This window comes from Misgurnus anguillicaudatus, chromosome 18 (genome assembly GCF_027580225.2).
Source record: "Misgurnus anguillicaudatus chromosome 18, ASM2758022v2, whole genome shotgun sequence".
NCBI lineage: Eukaryota > Metazoa > Chordata > Actinopteri > Cypriniformes > Cobitidae > Misgurnus > Misgurnus anguillicaudatus.
This window is the reverse complement of record NC_073354.2, coordinates 39,076,844-39,098,173: the sequence shown is the minus strand read 5'-3', so window position 1 is coordinate 39,098,173 and position 21,330 is coordinate 39,076,844. Positions and strand designations below refer to the sequence as shown.

The window sequence follows — 21,330 nt, the reverse complement described above, 5'->3', positions numbered from 1 at the left end:
CACAGCCGAGCTGGAGTCATGTCAGGACACAGGATTTTATCAGCCACGCAGAGTAAAAGCCCTGGGTGTGCTTAGCGTGCAGCCGTGCAACCTTGACGCGCATATCACCGGGTCAGGTTGCCCACGGCTTCATTCCGGCTGACCGTATGGCGGAAGTTTGACGTTTGCTCTGACGGGCAGGATGGTCGTAATCCGCACGACCGGCCTAGATGAGAAAAGCCCTACAGCTGGATAAAAATAAAACGCAAAGGGTCACGTCCGGGATTGACGGGGAAATAAGCAGATTTTCTTAGAAATCTGAGCATGCTCAACGGCAACATGTTGCAGCATACTGTCTCCCGGGATTCTCCACCTCCACAGGATTCCCGGCCGGCTGCCACAGGAAATGCGTCATAGTTATGCAAAGTAACCTCTGGCCATGTGGGAGGAGGGCAAGATACAGATTTGGCAAAGCTGCCAGCTTTGAGTCTTGATTATGGCCATCAAGCTGTTTCCATTAGAAGCACTTCCGTATTCCTTACGGAACAGATGAATGCTGTGAATAGATGCTAAAGAGCTCCCGCAGGAACGCCAGTAACATCAGACAATGCAAATGTAGGACTTTACATAACCCAGAATATCTCATCTAAGAGCTCTCTTGGTTTGCTGAAACTAGACGCTGAACTAGAAACTGATGAATATCTGTGGGTTACTGCAGCAGAAAAGCAAAATGGAAACGAAAGATTGAATTCTTGAGGAGAAATCTTCTCTAGCGTGTTGTGACTGCAAAAGGGAGTGTAGGTTATGTTTATCGAGTTAAGAAGGATGCATTTCAACTTGCACTGTTAAGTGGACTTCAAAGGCTATTCGGCCGTTTTAAGTGAGAATTCACAAATGTTGTGGATGCTACTCTGGTTAGTACACTGAAAAATAAAGGCTGGATTTACTTAAAAATATAGTGCATCATTTTTGCATCCATTTTTTTAAAAGTAAGTTTTACATGGAATTTTAAGCAACTTATGCAATTCCTAAATTTTTTAAGTTAAACTTACTTAAAAAAGTGGATGCAAAAATGATGCACTATATTTCTAAGTAAATCCAGCGTATTATTTTTCACAATGTAATAAATACAGTAAAAAATACATTGACTGAACATTTTTATTGTTTGTAACTTAAGATACCATGGCGGCCGGTGACTTCTTTTTTCGAAGGCGCTCGATGCGAAGTTCGTCACAACATGTAGCCTGTCATGTGTGTGGTTCTTTCAAAATATGTGTTCTGCGCATCAAGTGCATGTATGTGCATCACTTGTCTTGTCAAAATAAGGGCCTGCTGCAGACGCGTCTAAAGGGTTTATGATAAAAGAGATGCTTGTGTTTGCCAGATACTCGCATAACCTCATGCGTAATCAGAGTTTACTGTTAAGGGAGTGTCTTGCGTGTATTTTGTGAACGTGAACGTCTCTTTTATCATAAACGGTTTTGATGCGTGTGCAGCAGGCACTTATTTTGACAAAACACGTGATGCACACAAGATCTGTCGACACGCAAAACACATATTTTGAAAAAAGGAACCACACACCACACTCCTAACACTTATTTTCATTTAGCGCCCCTCAGATAAGCAGTCACGAGCCGCCACCGTAAGATACAAAATTTCTTTGCACTGTAAAATACAGTGGCAAGAAAAAGTATGTGAACCACTAGGAATAAACTAGTTTTCTACTGTGATTTGCCATAAAATGGGATCTGATCCTCATCTAGGTCACAACAATAGACAAACACAATACGCATAAGGTGACAACACACAAATAATTCTAGTTTCTTGTGTCTTTTTTGAGAACCCCCATTAAACATTCATAGTGCTGGAGGAAAATGTAAGTGAACTCTTGGATTTAACAGCTTGTTGAGCCTCATTTGGCAATAAATACTTCAAGCAAGCGCTTTCAGTAGTTCTGAATCAGACCTGCACATCGTTCAGAAGCAATTTTTGCTCATTCCCCTTTACAAAACCGCTTTAACTCAGACACATTTGTAGGATGTCTGGTGTGAACCGCTCTCTTGAGGTCATTCCACAGGTTAAGGTCTGGGCTTTGACTAGGCCAATCCAAATGGCGCATTTTGTTTTTCTTAAGCCAGTCTGTAGTGGATTTACTTCAATGCTTAAGGTCATTGTCCTGTTGCATCAACCAACTTCTACTGAACTTCAACTGGTGGACAGCCACCCTGACATTATCCTGTAGGATTATTCATTATACCCTCGATGATGTAGTCCAGGCCATGAGGCAGCAAAGCAAGCCCAAATCATGATGTTCCCTCCAACATACTTCACTGTTGGGGTGATGTTTTGATGTTGGTAAGCTGTGCCCATTTTGCGCCATAACATTTTCCCCAAAAAATTCAACTTTTGTTTCATCAAACCATAAAATATTTTCCCAGTAGAACTGGGGTTTGCCAAGGTGCTCTTTCAGGCTCACAGCAATGTTTTTCGGGAGAGCAGCGGCCTCTTCCGTGGTGTACTGTCATAGACACCGTGCCTGTCCAAAGACTTGCGTATGGTAGACTCAGGAACAGAGCTGTGTGCCCATTCCAATGATGTCTTCAAGCCTTTAGCTGTTACTCGTGGGTTCTTCTTTACTTCATTGAGTATTCTGCATGGTGTCTTAGGAGTCATCTTGACTGTGCGCCCACTTCTAGGAAGGGTAGCTACAGTATTTAACTGTCTCCATTTATAGACAATTTGTCTAAGTGTAGACTGATGGATGTTTAAATATTTTGAGATTGTTTTGTATCCCTTTTCAGCCTTATGGAGTGCAACATCTCTTGATCAGATATCTTTATAAGAGCATGGTTCAGAAGAGCTGACAGCAATCTTAAAATGTGTGAGTGTCTTAATATCAATCAAAGTTGCACTAAACCACACATTTAAACTCATTTTATTAATTGGACTCCAGTTTGCCAGCTTCTGACAAAAAAGCTTTCAATAAAATAATTAGTCCATGGGCTCACTTATATTTTCCTCCAGCACTGTGAATGTTTAATGGGTGTTTCCAAAAAAGACACAAGAAACTGGAATTATTTATGTCTTGTGAGCTTATACACATCGTGTTTGTTTATTGTTGTGACCCAGATGAGGATCAGATCACATTTTATGGCAAATCACTGTAGAAAACCAGTTCATTCCTAGGTGTTCACATACTTTTTCTTGCCACTGTATATCATAATATGTCATAAGTATGTAATATATTTTTATGTTACTTTAACTTAACTTCTTAAGTTAAGTTGTTTGTCAACTTATCACAGGTCAAAACTTAAAATAGTAGGTTGAAATGACTTGCAAAACCGACTTCATGCTGCATTTTTTTTACAGTGTGCCGATACCAATAACTGATTATTAGGAGTGATGTCTGCCGATACCGATTACCAATAGTTTGATGGTTTACACAATTTTGTACGAATTTTTCACTTATTCTCTTTATTTCAACAACTTAGCTGGTCTTGGTTATAAACAAACCTGTTACTCAAACTAACATTGACTGTGTCTCAATCTGCTCCCTAGCTCCTGAGGTCGTAAATCAGTATATGAAGAGTTTATTCCGAAATGAGTTAACTCAAAACATGTTTATTATTATGTTATGTTTTTATTGTGTTGTATTGTGCTTAGTTTTATTTTTTGTTATAAAGGCTTAAATCAAACAAACCAACTGCAGTTTGATTGATTTTAATTGGAATGCACAATCAAAAAAGCGAGATAAAAAAAATAAATAAAAAAATAACAAATAGAGTTATCACTTTTTGGAACCAAACTCTTTATATTGTGTATACAGTTTGGGGCACTGGTAACTCACTTGACACAACTGTGGGTGTGTCTTCCCGATGTCATATTTGTCGACCACATACGTCATTGAGGTTTATTATGTCAGCTTCTATTTCAGAAAAGCAACCGTTACATTTTAAGGTAAAGGGGGTCGCACACAGGACGCGCAGCTCAGCGCCGCACAGTGGCGCGCCGTTCTAAAAAACGGTGCCGACAGGTGGCGCCTGTCCGTGCCGCCCAGCTACGACTCAGGAAGTTGCTTAAATCCCTGTCGCGCCACTTACATAGTTTAACATTAAATAACATCATATTTGTCCCAAATCATTAACGATTAACATTGGCTGCTAACATATATTTTGCATTTTGAAGTAGACGCTATCTGACAAAGCTCGCGCTATTTAATGCGCACTTCGGTTTACGATGACTCAGAGTTTTCCTAGACGTGACGCGGCGCGACGGTGAGCTGCACGGCCGGTGTGTGAACATCTTAAGAATGAAACTACTTTTTTATGTCTTATGTTTTTAACTGAAATGTGAGGATCTTGATTGACGTGTGCGGTCAACAAATACAACTTCCGGAAGACGCCCCCGAAATCCTGGCCAGGACGCGTCCGGGAAGAATGGCACGTATGGTCACCCTAGGTAAGGCAACATAGGGACCATTGATGCTCACTGGTTTTTGCGTTGCATTGTGAGAATTTTTAGGGAACGAATGTTCCAGTGCACTAGAAGGATTTTGCAATTGAGACAGCTCTTAAAATTGCCGACTCCCTGATCAATGCCCGACTCCCTGATCAATGCCCTGACTACTGAACAAGGGAGTTGATTGAGACACAGCCATTCTTAACCCACATTAACTAATTCTGAATATTAGAATAGTATGAAGTATTTCTTTTATGAATTAATAACATTCAGTTAATTACTATCAACACTTCGTTTATACACAGCTAGTGGGTGATAGTCCGAAACCAATTATTGGCCGATATATCTCTATTCGTAAAAAAATTTTCTGCTTGCAGCATTCCCGTTCTTGTATGTAGCACCATTCAGTCGGCAGCAGGAAGTTTTCTCGCTTGGAGCTAATAGTAGAAACTGTCATGCTGATAGTCAGTACTTTGTACAATCAGTATTATGAATATGAAAATCTGGCCATCATACTCAAAACTGCTAATCTGAGTTGCTCAGATACCTACAAGTAAAGTGACAAAACAACATCCACTGTTCAGTAAATGCAGAAGAGATTTGATGGCACTAAATTCACCAAACCTACCCAATAACCATGTTTTCAAAGAAGTGCACACAGTTCTGTACGGTAATGCAAATGCAAAAACCGAATAACAGCCTTGATAAGCATGTCCCACATAGTTGTATTGTATTGTTTCGGCCTTCGTAACAGCCTTGTACTCTGGACGAGTGCGAGGTGTGTCGCTGTATCTGTACCCAATGCTTTTTAACAAAGATGCTCGGTGCCTTCTATGGTGGCACAAATAGATTGATCTCATAGCAACATGGTTCCCATGGCAACGCGGGATGCAGATGTCAGACTGGAGTGGTGTGAGTAGGATTACATGTCCGTCGGGCAGACGAGAAGCTCATTTCAATCCCATTCCTTTGGCTCTCAGGACAGCAGCTGCACGTCAGAGAGATGTTTTAGTTTAAGACAGGGATCGGTGGGGGAAGGATGTTGTTCACTAATCAAAAGCATGATTTTAGCAGCCTTCTTAAACTGTTATCTGTTCATTTTCTTCATAAAAAATCTTAAGATGTTTACAATTGACGATGCTCTGATAACAGCAACAAATCAAACTTAGTAACTTATTTATCGAAGAGACCATAGAGGGGTTGTAGAGGTTTGCTTCATATGTGTGTGCATTTAGATCTCAAAACGTATACACCAAGATTATTTATCTGTTTTATTGTTCTGCATAATGAAATTGTCTTGTTTGAATTCCTGAACTCACAACATTAGCTGTATTGTTTTCTCATTAACGTCTATCAGATATGAAGAGATGATACAGTTGCATCTGAATACTTATAGAGCATAAGAGGAGGTAAATATATATAAAATACTTTTGGCTGAAGGTCAATGTTATATATCATTAACATCACTTTATTGGCTGATGACTATGATCTTAGTTTTCTTACGTCTAGACTCTGTCTCGTTTTAAGTCTGTGAATGATACGTGCACTACAAAGAGAAATAAAAAAACCTTGGAATTGAAGCTACACAGAGAAAATGACTTAAAGCGATACTCGTCTCCAGCCAAATATCAAAATTACCCCATGATTACTCACCCTCATGCAATCCGACATACACACGTCCATCATCTTTCAGACGAGCACAATTGGAGTTATTTTAGTAAATGTCCTTGCTCTTTCAAGCTTTATAATAAAAAAACTTTCTTACTTGGTATTTTTGTCTTGTTTTCAGTAGAAATATCTATAAATTCTTAAATTAAGATGCATTAGAGAACCTTAGAGAAAATAAGTCTAGTTTTTATACCAAAAAATTGAAGTGAATTTGTGCTTAAAATAAGCAAAAAAATCTGCCAATGCTATAAGAAACATTTTCTGAAGAAAAAAATATTAAATTTTTATTGAATAAAGTGTTTAGGAAAAAAGTTAAAGAGCACCAATTATTCGATTCATGCTCTAACATTACCTTTGGTGTGTAAGTGTGTGTTAGTACATGTTAATGATATGCAAAAGGTACAAATCCCAATGTAAATGATGACGTGAGTTATCGTCTCCAACGTAAATCTCTTTTCTTGGACTACAACAAACACATGAATTTCTCTGCAAAAAAATATTTTCAAGAAAAAAAATCTTAGTATTTTTGTCTTGTATTCAGTAAAAATATCTAAAAAAATTTAAATTAAGATGCTTTTTCTTGATGAACAAAACGACCCAAGAAAATAAGTCTAGGTTGTAGACAAAAAATATCAAATTTAAGTAATTTTGTGCATAAAACAAGCAAAAAAAAATCTGCCAATGAGGTAAGCAAAAAAATCCTGAACATTTTCCTTAAACACTAAATTCAAGAATTTTTTTGCTTGTTTTATGCACAAAATCACTTAAATTTGATATTTTTGGTCTAAAAACTTATTAGGTCATTTTGCCCCTTTAAAATATATATATTTTTTTTTGGTATTTGTATAACAAGACAAAATACTAAAAGTATTTTTTTGCAGTGCATGTAACAACTTCGTATTTTAAACCATAGATATACATAATAAAGGCTCGGCGGAGTCTCTAACGTCATCAGCGGTGGCCATCTTGTCACAGGCAAGCTTTCCGGTGTGCTCTGGGCTACCTGATGTAATGTGAGTAATCTTGCACGAACACAAATACTTATCTCGCTGAAATCTTGACAGATTTACAAATGGTTTGGTTTCAAACGTATGCTTCAACATATTTCATGAACATTATTCATAAGTATGCAGTGTCATAAGTAAAATCAGTAGAAAATGGAGCACATTATAGTTACTTAAAAAGTGCATGCCATTAAAACAATGTTACGAGTGAGCGAGCTGCCTGTGACAAGATGGCCGCCAGGTGCAGACGTCGACCTCCAATCGCCAGCAGCGTGGACACGACAAGACATCTAGCCTTTATTATGTATATCTATGCTTTAAACCCCAAAAAAGTGCATCCTTCACAGAGGTAATCCACACGGCTCCAGTGGGTTAATAAAGGACTTCTATGGGTAATCGTTGTGATATTGTTAGAAAAATATTTATATATCAAACTTTATCAACTATAACAACTAGCTTTCGGTAACGGTGTCATCTTGGACGCGAGTTCATAAAGTTTAAAATATGTATATTTTTCTTGCAATATCACATTGATTAACCCCTTGCAGCTGTGTGGATTAACTCTGTGAAGGATGGATGCACTTTTTTGTTCCCTGAAGTTTTCTCCCATTATAAGCATGCAAGGGCATTTACTAAAACATCTCCAAATGTGTTGGTCTGAAAGATGATGGATGTATCCCGGATTGCTTGAGGGTGAGTAAATATGATAATTTTGATATTTGGTTGGAGTATTGCTTTAAAGTCACATTCATACAAGAGTGACAAATTTTGTTATCATTTACTCTTCCCATTTTGTCTTATTTTTGTGGATTATAAAATATGTTTGATAAATATATTTAAATCCATGTGCTTCTTGGCGTCTAAAGTCATAATCATTCATATCATAACTTGTATTAAGAATTTTAATAATTAATTATTTTTTTGTGACATCATCACGTCTTGATATCTTCATCTTAATGTTGTAGACTGTCATGAAGGTAAATATATGTTGAATATTCATTTTCGGTGAACTGTCCCTTTAAATAGTTTTATCAACCTTTTGTGTGTGTGTGTGTGTGTGTGTGTGTGTTACACAGTAGAAAGAGAAAAGAGATGATATGAATGATTATGATAAAAGGTTAACAGATTCAACCAAAATGTCAACGCTCAAGAATCTGGAACACAAGGCTAGTTTGATGTTTGATGCTACGCAGGTTTTATCATGTGACTGACTGTGTGTTTGTGTATTTGCGCGTGCAGAATGCAATTTAATGACATATGAACATATCAGGGCCATTTTTGACCGCAACAAGAAGTCTACATAGAAAATCAAGGCAAAATAATAACATTTTGGCTCAATCCCATTTCTAGTTTTGCATGTTCACATGAGAGTAAGGCCCAATTGGGATACCCCTTTCTCTCAGGTGAATGTGCAAAACTAAGAGGTAGGGGTAAGGGAAAGGGGTAAGACGCATTTTGACGTTTTCATCACAGTACATTTTTATTAAATTATCATTACTGTAATGCAATAAAAATGATTTGTTAAAGGTCACATAACACACAAGTTTCTGCTCATCTCATGTTAATCTTGAGTAGCTATAGAGTAGTATCACATTCTTCATATCTGCTAAGAGTGTTTAGTTTGATCAGATTTATAAAAGACCGATCAAGCTGTACATCTACTTTACGAAAAAAAAAACGGAGCTCCTGAAGGCGTATTACGGGCGAGCAACACTGTAAAAAATACTTTGCTGCCTTAACATTTTTTTGTTGAATCAACTCGGATTTATAAGTTATTTCAACTTACTATTATTTATCTTGACTAGAGATGAGCTGTTATAACTACAGTTGAGTTATTATAACTTATAAAATTAAGTTGACTTTTCTTAATAAGTTGTGACAACTCATCTCTGTTGACATGACTTGTAAATCTGAGTTGATTTAACAAAAATTTTTAAGGCAGCAAAGTACTTTTTACAGTGCACGAACATGCAACACACAAAACACATGATCCCACACTGCAAAAAATGATTTTCAAGAAAAAAATTCTTAATATTTTTGTCTTGTTTTCAGTAAAAATATCTAAAAATTCTTAAATTAAGATATATTTTTTTGATGAGCAAAACGACCCAAGAAAAAGTCTAGTTTTTACACCAAAAATATCAAATGTAAGTGATTTTGTGCATAAAACAAGCCAAAAAATCTGCCATCATTTTCTCTGAATAACTTATAATTCACTACGTTCATGTCGTTTACATTATATGCACTTACGCAATGACTGCCAACAAAACACAGACGTCTGATGCAGTTTTACTTAACGCCTGCGACTCATGACCCTGCCCATTTCAACAAAATCCAGCTTTCTTTAAACAAACACCTGGATAAACAAACACCCAGATAAACAAACTACATCCATTGTTTCCATAATGCTGGGTTCATTGAGAAGGTGAACAAGCTTAAATTTCCCTCGCAAACCACAACACACTTCTTTGGTGACGCTGATGATGTGCCAATCCTTGTGGAAGGGCTTCCACTGTACTTCCAAAATCAGTAGTCGAAAAAAAACTTTCTGAAACTTGTACGAACCCCAACGAAGTGTATTTGGCACAGAAATACTCCATTAAACATCCAAATGGTCCTTTAAAACAAAAAAAAAATATTTAACATAAGAATCCAACTCTTTAAATGTGCTAAGAAGTCAGAATGCATAAAATAACATTAACACCCCCTTTAAGTTTTAAAATTATTTGTCATGTGTACAGATGTCAGTGACAATTTGTACATTAAAGTGCTTGTTTGTAGGCGTGTGTACAATATGATACAATATAAAATCTAAGTTAAACAGAATTAAGATGGGAATACAGTGATTTATGTCTTTAAAGTGCAGATACTCGGTAGAAATTCTGCATGAAGTATACGTATTGGTAGGGTACGTGTGCAAAGTATACAAATGCAAATCTTATGGAAAAAAGCAATCAGAACAAACATCAACAATGTATAATGAATAAAGTCGAGGTGCAGCTTAAGATTCAATATAAATGCTTAATATATTTTTCTGGAGGAGTCATAATGAGATGATTTTGCAAGTCTTCCTCAGACAGTGCATGTATAGGAGATGTCCTGTAAGGGCGTTTGGAGTTTGTTGCGGATGATGAGTTCAGCTGCTCTCACGACTCTCCGGAGATCTTTGCGGTGGAGAAGAGAGCAGCTGACATACTAAGCAGTCTAGCACGCGGTCAGGATGCTCTTAATGATGCATCTGTACAAGCTGTTATTTAAATATTCACGTATTTATACATCAGATCTATCTCTTTCATTTATTATTCAATTAAATTGACATTATATAAAAATGTATTTAAAAAATCATGGTATTACAGTAATGAGGAGTAACACTCTAATAAATGCTGGGTCCTTTTCAATCCAGCATTAGGTGAAAAAGAGACGAACCCAACCCATTAAGTTGTAATTTATCTTATACGCTGGGTTGTTTTAACAAATTCACTGTAAGCCCAGATGAGTCGATTCAACTTAAAAAGCATAAGGTAATCATCTCTACGATTTACCTTTTTTGTTCATTGAACGTAAAGCGTCTCGTTCCAGCAATATATTCCCTGTTCTAAAAATGGTCAGTTAACAATATGATAAACTTTATTTCACACATCTTATTTTAACATAGTTTTAAAAAAACGTGTAATATTAGCAGTCTTTGCATCTCCCAAAAAGAGGCCACCTTCCAAAGCAAAGGTAACATCAAGTAAAGCTTTCAACTTAACACAGAAACCTCAACACACAAATCTCAATAATGATGACAGTAATCAAATCTCATGAAGTGAAAACATTTGCTCTTAACTTTACCACAAAAATAATAAGCAACAATGATAACAAAAACAACTGCAGTAGAAATGAAGACAACAAACAACACTCATATACAGTAGCAGTTCATTTATGCATGCTGCAATGCATGATGGGTAAAATTTTCAAATCCAGAGATTTAAATAACATAAAATAAATTGATTCAGCTCAAAATGTCTTGTTGAATGAGAGAAATCATGCAATTCGTTCATTAAACTAAGACACTTGCGTAATGGAGGAACATTTTCTGGGTTTAGGTTAAGTTTACTTATTTATTTGGGTTAAAACAAAATGGGGGTTAACAGTGTTGTTGGGCAAATATAAACATTTAATCCAGAATTTTTTTTTATATAAATAGCTGGGACGATTACAGTCACTGTAAAAAAAATGCAGCCCAAAGTTAAAACAACTTGGTTTTGCAAGTCAATTCAACCTACTATTTTAAGTTTTGGCTTAAAAAGTTGACATAACTTAAATTCAAGTTGAAATTGTATAACTTATTTTTTAAGTTAAAGTAACATAAAAATATGTGTTGATTTAACAAAAATGCTTAATTTTTTTACAGTGAGGATAAATAATTTGATAATTGATTATTTTCAATCCACATTGAAAGCATTGGGTCAAAAAGGGATGAACCCAACGTGCTGGATTGTAATTTACCTATCCTGGGTTGTTTCAACCCAAAATGCTAGGTTGTTTAACTCATTCACTGCAAAAAATGATTATCAAGACAAATAATTCTTAGTATTTTTGTCTTGTTTTAAAAATATCTATAAATTCTTAAATTAAGATGTTTTTTCTTGATGAGCAAAATGACCCAAAAATATCAAATTTAAGTGATTTTGTGCATAAAACAAGCAAAACAATCTGCCAATGGGGTAAGCAAAAAAGCTTGAACATTTTTCTTAAACACTAAATTCAAGAAAAATTTGCCCACCCCATTGGCAGATTTTTTTGCTTGTTTATGCACAAAATCACTTAAATTTGATATTTTTTTGTCTAAAAACTAGACTTATTTTCTTGGGTTGTTTTGCTCATCAAGAAAAAGCATCTTAATTTAAGAATGTTTAGATATTTTTACTGAAAACAAGACAAAAATACTAAGAATTTTTTTCTTGAAAATCATTTTTTGCAGTGTTGTTGGGTCAAATATAAACATTTTTCTGGGTTAATTTAACCCAACAGCTGGGTTTGTCCCTTTTTGACCCAATGCTAGTGTATATTCCTTACAACCTTGAACACTGCAAAAAATTAATGTCTTACTTAACATTTTTTGGTAAGCAAAGTGGCGTAAGATTCTTGTTTATTAAAATATATGATGAAATTTAAGAGGTAAAGTCTTAAAACAAGTCAAAATATCTGCCAGTGCGGTAAGAAAAATAAACTTAAATTGAGTTTATTGAATTAAGTTAAAACTGAAATTAAGTTTATTTTTCTTACTGCACTGGCAGATATTTTGACTTGTTTTAAGTAAAAAACCTCTCGATTTTCGTAATTTAGTTAAAAAAAACACGACTTTCTTATCTTAAGCCACTTGCCTACCAAGTAAATGTATCTAAATTTAAGAATTTGTAGATATTTATATTAGAAAACAAGACAAGAATACTAAGTAAGACATTTATTTTTTGCAGTGCACATTCAGGTTTGGTATGATTCACCCGTATTTTATTCCCTGTAATATAGTTTGTTTTAGATTATAGACGGCCGCTCATCTCCAGACAGGCCTTTTCCCGCGAGTGCCATTAGACGCAATCTGTTTCGCACTCTTGATGCATTAGAGCAATAGATTTCTCAAATAACCAGCCTGTCTAACCCCTGCTTCAGGTCAGCTCCAGCAACAAAACATTTGAGACTTGAGTCTAAAGCAGGATTAAAATCCGGATCTCTACCGGTTTGACCCGTTCATTTGTGGAACACATGTTAAGATGCAAAAACTAGAACAAATCCACCACAAACACCAGCTCTAAATAACTACAGACCCACTGAAACGAGCTGAACAAATTAGGGGCCAAATGAGGGCAGATGAACGGGATTTCGAGCTGGAATACTTCAGCGTGCAGGAATGGCCTACATTTACTGAAAGGTTTATGCCCTGCCTGATCTGCAGGAGTCATATGATAACCAGGAGTCTTCACCCAAGTCTTCGTGTTTTCCCATAATGAAGCGTTTAATTGGGTAATGCTTGAATGATATCAGACGTAAGAGGCTCTAACAAACTCAGTGTGTTTTTGTCTGTTTTTGCTGTACTGACTTTTAGACACATTACTAGATTAAAATGAAGAATGCTTTTGAAGCAAACAACCTACTAAATGTACAAACATGTTGCTTTTTACTCCCTAATGTTAGGAATGAGCTGCAAACAGAACATTGTTTTATCAGCGTTGCCATTTTTTAAGTTTACATCTATAAAACTTAAATTTAGCATGAGTGCATAAGATCAAATTACACTAGGCGGCCATATTTGCAATGCCTCTGGGCAGTTTATGCAAGACTTAAGTCCTATCTACTTGAACGGGGAAAGACGGATATCTCTAAGATCATGTGCTAAAATAAAGCAATAAGCCCCAAGAAGCAGTGGGTTACCAATGCATTTTATAACAGCTAAGGGACGTTGTTAGGCACGACGCGACGCGAAGCGGAGTGCCTAAAACCCCCTTAGCTGTTATAAAATGCACTGTAACCCCACTGCTTTGCGGGGTTTATTGCGTTTATAAAACGGTTACATCATATGCATAGCAGGGTTTCACAAAATGAAACACAAATAAGTTGTAATTATATTAGTACAAATATTACTCCTCCGCCAAACAAAGTAGTTCCTCAGAATCAAGTGTGACTGAAACAGAGCGTAGTTCCCAACCAACACAGACGCAGCAAAGACACAATGAAAATATGATTAAAGACTGAGGTGTTTATTTTTATAAATCAGCATTCATCTAAAATATACATTAACATTTATATCATGCAACTATTGAAGTGATGATCAAATATGATTGTAAGCATGCTTATCTTTAACTCTTTTCCCGTCAGTGTTTTTTTTTTCTAAGTTGCCACCCAGTTTTAGTTTAATGCCTTACAGAAAAATTTTCTTCTTTAAATAAACATAAAATATCAAATGAAAGAACAGTCCATTCGCTTTCCAACAACAATAACAAAAAAAGTTTTATCCTACCTTCATTTGTTCTCTTATCAGTTATCACCTCTCAAATTTTCAGCTAAAAGTGGAGATAATTCCATTTTTGTGAAGAACTTTTAAAAGAGATCAGATTCAGAGCCATCAAAACTTTCATGTCACGCTAAATCCACCACAACGCTGTTGTGTCGAGTGAATGCCTCAGTGTTTAAGTTGTGTAAGATCGCCATCTAGTGGATAATAGCGGAAATATCAATTTAAGACAAAAACAACTCAGAGAACGTTTTCTCTTTATTGACGAAATGTTTTATTTATTGACATTTATCTGGGTATCGCCATAATTGTGCAAAGGTAGAAAAATAAAAAATGATTAAAGACTGTGGTGTTTATTTTCATAAACCAGAACGCAGCAACAGTGGCGCAGTGATACTTGTGATGCGGTCTGAACCGTGGGTTTACCGGGGTATTTTATCACGGCTCAGAACGCGTTTCAACCAATCCGAATGAAGAACCAGAACGAGCCGTTTTATAATCACAACTTTTGTTTTTTTAAACTCAAATTGCGTTAAAACACTTTTATTTGTGGTCTTTTTAGCTACTGGAAATGCGCACAGGTTGGCAAGCGCCTCACGTGACTCTTTATAGAGCTCCACCCCCAGAGCATCATCAGTCTTTATCCATTGATGATTGGTTCTTTAAAACGAAGAGGCGGGACTTTTGTCACAGAAATGGCCACATTGTGCTCTTATTCATAGGCCCTGTCCCAAATAGCGCACTACATGTGGACTTAAATTGCACATGCTCACTTAGTCTACGAGTTCGTAGGGTGTCCCATCTGTCATTTTTATGCTTCGAAGTGTGCTCATCAGCGCCCCCTTTGCAGCCTTGATGCAGGCTACACGCACTTTACCAACCCAGAAGTCCTTGCGAAAGAGCAATCAGACGACGGATGAAAGGAGTTCACACTGATGGGCAACTTATCTTCCTATTTCCAGTGTGACGCTCGAGTCTGTCCCAAAATACGACTCCGGTGCCAAAATACGACTTTGCGTCAAGGGTCCCTAAGGTCTGCACTATATGATGTACTCTGAGGAAGTCCACAAGTCCGGAGTGTGCCATTTGGGACAGGGAATAGTAATAGGAGTGCTCAATCTTGTTATATCCAATATCTTTGATAAGATTAAAGCATGTTTTCAGAGACTATATCTTAAATTAAGTAATTAAACGTAGTCTGTTTGCATTTTTATAGTTGGAATTTAATTGGGAATTTTTGCAATGTGTGGCCATATTTTTAAAGGAATAGTCTACCCCTTTGCCATATTAAACTGTGCTATTACCTCAACCTAGACGAATTAATACATATCTATCTTTTTTCAGTGCGTGCACTGCACAGCGCGTTGTGAATGTGTTAGCATTTAGCCTAGACCCATTCATTCCTATGTTTCCAAAAAAAAGTTTTATTTTGTGGCACCATACTTACTGGTATAACTCCTCATGTAACATTCTTTAAAATGTTTGGTGGCTTCCCTGTTTGGTACCATAAGAATGAATGGGTCTAGGCTAAATGCTAACACATTCACGACGCGCTGTACAGTGCACGCATTGAAAAAAGATAAATATGTATTAATTCGTCTAAGTTGAGGTAATAACATAGTTTAATATGGCAAAATGGTAGACTATTCCTTTAAGAACTACGCTGTGTCCGAAACGTCTACTACCACCTAGCCAAAAAGCACTCGGCGAGGTGAATAGTATGTACGAATTCATAGTATTCGAAAAACAATAGGCAAAAAGTACCTGAATGAACTTCTACTTCCGGCAAGATCACAATGGACAATTTAATATCTTATGAGAGGCATTGTTTTATTAAAAAATATCAGAATGCGGTACTGCAGTTTTATTAAAATGCAAATACATATATTAAACAACTCTCCTTTGTGGTCAAATTGCGCTTGTTTAACGTATTTCCAGTTAACAACTAATTTCTTCTTATCATCTCACGAGAATTCATACATATTTTACAAGTTGGCTAATTCGTATAAAGTTAATCGTGCAAAAACAAACGATTATTATAAAAAACAAAAATGAAACCCAACCCCTAACACCAACGTCACAGAGGTCAAGGCAAATCATACAAAAATGTACAAATGTGGTCGTACGAATTAATACGAATTAGCCACCTCGTAAAATACGTATGCCATGAGATAGTTTTAACGGTTGGTAATTAAGTACCTACTGCGATACTGTAAGATTACAGCCCAGTCTCACCAATTTACATACCTATATCATGTACATTTTTTAAATTCTTTTTCGTGATAGTGTCACGAATTTCCGCATTTTTTTGTGATCGTATCACGAATTTCTGTTGACGTGTCATTGTCACGTATTTGTTACTCAACTGTTTTGTCCTATTTTCTTACCATTGTTGCTTCTGTTTAAAGTTAGATTTACATAAAATGACATCCTTACCCAAACCCAATTCTAACCCTAATGACAGGCGACAATGGTTTAAAAATCAGAAAATATTACAAAAATCAGAAAAAAATTGTATAAATCAATACTTAAAGTGACATCCTAACGCAAACACCAAATCTAACCCTAAACCGAAGCGACAATGATTAAAAGCATATAGGAAAAAGCAGTTGAGGAACCAATAAAACGTAAACAGAAATTGGCAATACAATCATGAATAAACACGGAAATTCGTGACACTATCACAAAAAAGAATAAAAAATGTACGTAATATATGTACGTAATTTCGTGAGACTGGGTAGGAGATTACGGACGCAGGGATAATAATAATAATTTTAGGTATTAACTTACTATTTAAAAATAACAAAGAAACTCTGTAGAGCTTATATTATGCGCAACATTAAAGAAATGTGAGGAAAACTATGCAAGTACACAAAGAGATTTGTTTCTTTGAGAGCTACTGTGAGTACCGCAGATTTACAACAAATTCACCACAGTATCGGGTGACAAGCTTCCAGCCATGAACTTTCTGGAACTGTTTTCTGTCTCAAAATAGCGCTGTTGAACGAGAAGCTTAAAGGGAAAAAGTAACCAGAAATGCTCAAATTTTGCCCTGATTTAATGACTTGATAGCATTCTAGAAAATGTCACTTTCTTCACGTCCAATCCAACATGACTAAACTCATAAAAAGGAAGTCATGAGGAGATAAACCCAAAGGTCACTTTTAAGAAGGCTACAGATATTATAAACTAGTGCTTTTTAACGTACTGTTTAATTTCTGTCAGATTAAAGTTAATCTAACATCTGGTTTCCTGCCGCTCAGTTGGTAGGTCATTGGTTTAATTCCCATAGTAAAGCCTTTGGATAAAAGCGTTAGTGTTTGGTCAACACAGATGTAATATTTTGCCATACAGTGATTGGCTAATCTATTACGAATGATTTGTGTTTTAGTTTTGTACGACACCTCTGTTAACACGTTTAATGTGTGTTTATGAGATTCTCCAGCCAGTTCCTTGTCAGAACGGTTTTGCCACCAGATGGGATTGCGTAATGCATCCAGTGTTTCTGGTCATTGTGAGGCCAAATAACCAACAGGAGGAATCTTGAATTTCAATCGGTCTAAAAGCATTGAAAATCTTTATCTTTGCACGGAGTCAAAGGTGAAATAGCTCATTTAGTCAGTAATCAGCCGCAGTACAGAAGTCATTAGACCCCAGAGAAAATAATGGATGGTTTCTGATAGCGTGAGAGATTATTTTGGATGGATGATAATAACCGAGTGCAACTTTGATCGTTGTTCATTCGCCTTCAATTTCAGCGGCGCGAGTGCTCAGGCACAAACAATCTGCTATCAAAACTCCAGTTAAACTGGTTTTGGGTGAAACTTTTTTAGAATTTGTTTGTCATGTTTCGCCCCCACCCCCCAAAAATCTTCTTTTTAGTAAAACCATTGACTTTTGGGAACATAATTACTTTTTTTATCTATCTATCTATTTGTTTGTTTTTTTATTTATTTGCCATGCCATTCCAGCATATATGGCTAAAAAAATTTCGAAACCTGTTTCCACACAGTTACATTGATTTATCTGAACATAAGCTGTGGGAATTGTACTTACAAGTAAAATTAAATCTTTATTTGTGTTGAGCCAACAACTTTACTTGCTTTTGTTGGGCAATTTTTAATTTTTTTTTACCATGATGAATGGTGCTGACAGGAAGTGCCAGTGAGTTTAATGCACGAGTAATTGCACATAATTTACTCATTGAGTTTTAAGCTTACAGAATATCAAACAATAACATGTCCCCATAACTTTCATCTTGCTTAAAAACACACTGTTTAGTACCTAAAGGTCCCATATTTCAAAACTTTCTAGAGTTTTATTTTAGGTTGTGATCATGGCCGTAGCCAGCGTTTGAAAATTAATTAGGTCCAGGGGTTTTAAGAGTTAACACATGCTTTCCAAGTAGAAAAAAAGTGCACTTAAATACACTTTAAGTACACTTAGTGAATGAACTTTTTTGTTGACTATTTTTTGTAGTTAATATATAAAAAATTTGTTTTTACCTTTCTGTTTAAACCTTTTTGTCATTTTACACTTTGGATACACATCTGTTTATTTGTTTTGTGAGGTGAGCATTGTTATATTACCCCTATTTATTAGATCACAATTTGTTACTGTACTGCTAGGGTGGATAATTGATTTGTTTTCATGCAACAATGCTTATTGTAGCATTATATTTATCATTTTAATGAGCAATATTAGGCTAAATAAACAAGAACTTTGTTTAGTGCTCTCACGAATGTTTTCGACATGACACTGTTAACTGTTAGTTTGACAAATTCAAGTTTATTTTGTCTAGAAGTGGGTTACACATAGCTGGACTATATCGGGTCTGAAGTTAACCTAGACGATGAAATGGGGGCTATTGCTTGCTCGGTTCATGCTGTGTACAACTGTGCATTTATCTATTTGTTCCATTGTAACAAAGCGCAGGCCTTTAAAAGCATCATTTATGCTTAGAAATGACGAGTATAATCAGCACAATATAAATAAGATGTTAATAAGAAGCTTAATCTTTCGTATACTATAGATAATTTATTTTAATTATGAGGTGAAATGTGACCTACAGTTGTAGATTGTTGACTAATAATCTCCATGCTTTGTGTTTTAGGATCAAAGCTAAAGCAACCACAAAGGGTTAAAGTTCAGTGGAAGAAGAGAAATCACATCATGATAGAGGTGAGTAAACACATGACAGAGCCACCAAACATCTTCAAAGTCCTCCTGATATCATGAGACATCAAACTAACAAACAATAATGAAGATAAAGCTGACAAAGGGTTAAACAACTCAAGCAAAAGTTGCATTTAAATTTCAAATGATTGATTTGCAGTGTCAATAATCAACAAACACAATGATAAATCCTAAAGTAAAAAAAAAAACAGGATTTTAATCCAAATATAATTGAGTTAAATATATTTTTTGAGTGTTGGTTATATGTATAAGTAAATGCACGTTTGTTGTTATTATTTTTTAAGCATTTAAGCAATACGCATATTTTCTTTTTGTTTTTTCCCCCATTTTTATCTACTGGGATTTATGCTTAAACAAGATATCGAGAAAAGATTAGTGAGAATTAGTTTAATTCAGATCTAAAAACAAGTCTTATTATTTAACACAAATTTTTGGTAACACTTCACAATAAGCTGACATAAACTAATAATGTTATTATAAAGTTTTTCAGCATTTCTTAATCTTTGTTAATGTTAGTTAATGCCAATGCAATTGTTTATGTTAGTTCATTGTGCATTAACTAATGTTACAACTTTTGATTTTAGTAAATGCTAAAATTAACATGAACTAAGATTAATAAAAGCTAATGCATTTACTAATGTAAACAAATACAACCTTAATGTAAAGTGTTCTCAAATTTCTCTTCTTTTTCAATAAAAATCCCTAAACCATATCCAAATGATCTTCTCTTGCTATTTCATATTTAATGTTATGCCACTAAATAACAGAGATACATTTATTTTTGAAAATGAAAGAGTTTGCTTGTGTTTTGAGAGCTCATCTTGAGTAACAGGCCGTGTATCTTCCTCTGAGCAGCATGCAGGTGGGGAATAAAATGCATCGCTGACACACAGCCCAGATTAAAGGGCTACTCGGCCAGCTGATAAAGAGAGCTGAATACATTAAATCAAGCAGGCAGGACAGACGCCACGTGTGCTGTAATCACATTGCCTGCTGTCCGCCGCTCGCCTCCTTCAAAAGCCATCGTGAAGTACTGAAGCTGCTTCATGTGTCTCCATCCATCCCTCTCTCAACCTTACACTGAACATTGAATAGAAAAGGATGAGATCCAAAAATGGTCCTCTGTTATTCACACAAATAACAGATATGAGAGTTGTCTTGTTTGATAAGACAAACGTTATAATAAAAAAAGCGTTAAACGTGATACACTGCAAAAATTGCGTGTTGCACTTACATTTTTAAGTTTAATGAACTTGAATTTACATTTAATTTCAATTTTCTTGACTAGTGAGGTTGCTATAAATTATAAAAATAAAGTAGCAATAACTTAAGCTAATTCAACTGTATTTTTAAAATTTTTAGCAACTCCTACAAGGTGAAATGAATAGTAAATTTAAGTTTATAAAACTTATGCAGTACACCTTATTTAACATACACTGTAAAAACAGAAAAGTTTGATCGAGTTAAAACTTATATTTTAAAGTGAAAAATATACGTTGAAAAAACTTACGGTTTACTAATTTAGGTGTTAACAATTGAAGTATTTTTTTAAGTTGATCCAACTTTTCACTTTTTTCGTAACACCTTGCAATAAGGTTGCATTATCAGTTGTGACACATATAAAATTGCAAAAGCCAATCTTTATATTTTAACCCATTATCACGAAATTACGTAACTATAGTCACGCAACTTTGTGAGTGTTTTCTGTGACATTGACGTTTTTCCGCCTTTTTGCGTGAACATGTCCATATTTGTTACTCAACTGTTTTGTCCTATTTTTTTTTTATCATTGTCGCTTTGGTTTAGGGTTAGATTTACATAAAATGAAATACTTCCCCAAACCCCACTCTAAACCAAATGCCAGGCGACAATGTTTTAAAAATTATAAAAAATAAATCATGAAAAAAGGTATAAACCAATACTTAAAGTGGTATCCTAACGCAAACACCAAATCTAACCCTAAACCGAAGCGTCAATGGTTTGAAAATAGGACAAAACAAGTTGAGTAACAAATATGTGACAGTGACACGT

General features: G+C 35.5%; 1 long non-coding RNA gene across 3 annotated transcripts in view; it reads left to right on the top strand.

The window, feature by feature from the left end:
* The window catches only part of LOC129428921 (uncharacterized), a 106,319-nt gene that overhangs the window by 16,724 nt on the left and 68,265 nt on the right, over positions 1-21,330 (top strand). For all 3 annotated transcript variants that reach the window (XR_008639067.2, XR_008639066.2, XR_008639068.2), the window contains one exon: positions 19,217-19,284. This is a non-coding gene — a long non-coding RNA (uncharacterized lncRNA). The remainder of the gene's footprint in view (positions 1-19,216; positions 19,285-21,330) is intronic.